Raw genomic sequence first — 3,665 nt, 5'->3', positions numbered from 1 at the left:
CACACACACACACACACACACACACACACACACACACACACATGCACACACGCACACACTGTACATGCCATCAAGCTAAATTCGACTTCTCCCTCAGGTCACAGCTGAAGTTTAACTTCCTCAGGGATAATTTCCTAGCTCCCGGCCCAGACTAAGTTTGGTGCCATTTACCTCTGTACATTTCCTTCATGGCACTCATTACAATTCAAATTAAACTGCTCCTTGTTTAATGTATATCTCGGTCCCTCTTATTCTGAGCTTTGTGAGGGAGGGATTTTTTTCTATTTTGTCCAGCATCTTACCTCTGCAGCCGTGGACTGGGCCTGGCTTACTATAGGACCTTGGTAAGTGCGTGTTAAAACGGGAAACAAGTCAGCTTGAGGACACGAGTGGAGAGCAGCTAGAGTGAAATAGTGACTAATAAGGACAATACTGACTCTTCATCTTCCTCAGTATTCGTCGTCACATTAGCCTCTGCTGTCCCCAGTATACCAACTGAGGCCAACCTGAGGCCCTGGTGGTTGCTATTCTCCAGTCTACAATAAGAGCTCCTCCAGCCCCAAACATCTCCTTGTCAGTAAAGCTTTCTCTGAACACCAGTTAAAATAGCAACTCTACTTCCTGGGACTCCCTAGCTCTCTTTCCAGCTTTATACTTACTTCTCCACAGCTCTGGGCAGTAACTGTCAATTCTATACATTTTTTTCTTATTTGTTCATGTTTCTCCTAACTGGAATATCAACTTCATGAAGGCAGGGATTTGGGGCTGTTTTGCTCCCTGCAGTATCTACAATAATTTATAGGATCCAAAAATTTGCTGAGTAGATGGATGGTTGCAGGATAGATGGATAATAGTGCCACATACTTTGTATGTTTCTTAACCTTTTCCAGGTCTCTTTTTTTTTTTTTTTTTTTTTTTTTTTTTGAGATAGGGTCTCACTTTGTAGTTTAGGCTGACCTTGAACTCACTATGTAGCCCGGGTAATCCTCCTGCCTCAGCCTTCCAAAGATAATAGGTGTATGCCACCATGCCAATCTTCAAGGTTTTTTTTATATGCCTAAATCCATCTAATCTTCACCAATATCCTGTGATGCTGTCCCTGTGGCCATCTGGGATACAGAAAACAAAACAAAACAAAAACCAAGGCACATGGCAGTTTTATACGGTTGCACCAAGTTACAGAGATCCAGGGTAACCAAATCATTCTCAGATCCCAGCTTTCCTGGAGGGACGTGCCTTGAACTGTGATGGGAAGATCCCTAACAATGGCTTTGACATGTAGTAGGTGGACACAAAAACACTGTCATCCATAATGCCTGTGTCCCCACCTCAGTGACACTGCTCCATGCCCACAGGGCACCCTGAGGGGCCCCTGGTACTTAGGCCTGCTGAGCTAGCAGCACTGACATATGTACTCACTAGGAAACAAGAGGGGAGTGTACCCAGAGCCTGCCCCAGGTGGCCATAGAACCAGATGCTAAGACAGACAAGCAGCACTCCAAGCAGACACCCAGGGCCCTGCAAAGCAGAAAGCAGGCAGGAGAGTCCTCTATATACCCCAAAACCTGCATCCCTGATTAACCCTCAGTCAATTCTGTCAGTTTCCCTTCTGTATCCCACAGAGCTGCATGCCCTTCAACCTCTCAATATCACTAATGACACCATCTGGAAAGAGATCAGGAGTACAAACTTTGGTCTGGCTGGCATTTGGAAAAGGTCACCAAAGAAAGCCTGGCTCTTCAAAATATTTCATGAGAAGCATGATCTTTGGCATGAGACCATGTTTCAAACCTTAGCATGATTTTCTAGGTACACTACCCTGCACAAATTACTGAACTTTGCTGCCTCCATTTCTCTATCTAAAAAAATGGGAGTAACAATAGTTTACAGAAAAAAATCTAATAACACCTGTCATGTAGCACACAACAAATATCAGTTCTTCTCTACATTCTACACTACTCTGAACCCAAACCTCTGCCACTATCAAGAATCATAAGCAAGAATACACAGCCCTCCAGTCAGACGCCTGTTTCTATCAGTCCCCATGTCCTCAGCTGTCAATCTCTAGAACTGCTGGGAACAGAATCCAGAGTGAGCAGGTTTCCCACCACTCCTCCCATGATATTCTGCCTCAGCCACCTCCCATGTGTCAGTCCCCTGCCTAGTTAACTCCCACCACCATTGACCTAGACCACTGCTCCCAAGGACCTGTTTCTGGCCACATTCCCAGCCCCCGGGAAGCACATTCTAGCATCTGGCTCATACCGGCAGAGGAAGGGGCAGACACTGTCCAGGGGAACACATGACCCTTAAAGAGCACTCTGAGTCCCCAAGGGAATAGCTTCAGAGCTCTGTAACTATCCAACCAACTGTAGCCATCCCATCCTGGCCCTCACTCCAGGCACTGTCCATACTGGCCATCACGCCTGGCTCCCAGCAGTCCTGTCCAAGAACTCTTCACTCTGAACCCCAGGAGCTCCTGTCACCTCCCTCTTCCACAGTCAGGCTCCTGGGCCTTTATGCCTCTGACCTCCCTCCCTTGAGTCCTGGTCCCCTTGCTCTCTCCAGGCATCACCAGTCCCACAGCTGGAGCCTCGTCCCATTCATTACCATTCCCAGTGCCTCCTAGACCTCAAGTCCCTCCCAAACCCTGATCCTTCAGCCGCAGACCAGAGTCTAGAGAAGGCCAAGGCCCAGCCCCAAGAATGGCTCTGCCCACTGCTTCACTCAACCTTCTTCCCAGCCACTTCCTCTCCATCCTGTCCCCAGGGGCCATCTGCCCCTGCCCTCATTGGCAAAAACAGGCTCCAGGGGTTTTAAAACCGTTTCCAAAAGTTCATGGCAGAAGACGCTGCCCAGGCGGGGCTCAAGAGTGCCAGCACCGCCCACCAAGCTGGAACGTGGGCCTCAATTCTAGGCCTTTCCAGATGTGGAGGAGCCTTCCCACGGCCTGTATCTGTAGGTTCAGCGCTGCCTTCTTCTCCCTTCCCCAACAATGGCCCTCTCTAAAGACTGCAAAGGCTCCCACCTCCAGCCCCAGCCCTCCAGCCCCTACCAGGGTGCACAGGTCCCTGAGGGACCGCAGCGAGGGAAAAGTACTGTATGGGGGAAGGGTCTCCCACCACGTAATCCCACCTCTGGCTTTTCAGTTGATCCCCGTAGCCTCTCTAAATAAAGACTGTCCCTCTGCCATCCCTGCAACAGGCTACCAGGAGATGAGGGCACTACCACCCCTTTCATTCCAAAGGTCTGGGTGAGGGCAGAGAGGGGTCCTCCCGCACACAGTCAGCCTCCCTCTCCCCTAAACAACAATCACACCCTATTCCAAACTCGGAAACTCACCCACAACCCCGCTGCCAAACCCTCAGGCCAGCCCCTCCCCCAGTACATGCCTTCTCTCCTTCTCCGGCAAGGCTGCAAACTCCTGCGAGTGGAGGAAGGGAAGCGGGCGGCAGGGAGCGAGTGTGGGAGCGTTGAGCACGGACCGAGGAGTCCTTGATGCCCCATCTCCTCCAGGATCTCGCTTCGACAACCTCACTGCCTGAGGCTCCCCCAAAACAGTCGCGATTTCCCATCCCAGACATCGCTGCCCCCACCACAAACTCCCGTTGGGGGCCGCTGGGGTTCCGGCCCCACCGCCCGAGTGCCCGGCGGGGCCACCTCCG

The 3,665-nt window shown here is 50.8% G+C and overlaps 1 protein-coding gene across 4 annotated transcripts in view; it reads right to left on the bottom strand.

Annotated features, from left to right (window-relative positions):
- Window positions 1–3,665, bottom strand: part of Adcy6 (adenylate cyclase 6) — a 42,946-nt gene that overhangs the window by 17,219 nt on the left and 22,062 nt on the right. For 2 of the 4 annotated variants that reach the window (XM_010623575.2, XM_010623574.2), the window contains exon 1: window positions 3,393–3,659. The exons of the other annotated variants lie outside the window; for them this stretch is intronic. The gene's annotated coding sequence lies outside the window, so the exon portion shown is untranslated. Of the gene's footprint in view, window positions 1–3,392; window positions 3,660–3,665 lie in introns of those variants that run through there. 4 annotated transcript variants of the gene reach the window in all.

Source organism: Fukomys damarensis, unplaced genomic scaffold (genome assembly GCF_012274545.1).
Source record: "Fukomys damarensis isolate Sample0158 unplaced genomic scaffold, DMR_v1.0_HiC HiC_scaffold_15, whole genome shotgun sequence".
NCBI classification, from domain to species: domain Eukaryota; kingdom Metazoa; phylum Chordata; class Mammalia; order Rodentia; family Bathyergidae; genus Fukomys; species Fukomys damarensis.
The sequence above is the reverse complement of the archived record's forward strand: the minus strand, read 5'-3'. Positions and strand labels throughout refer to the sequence as shown.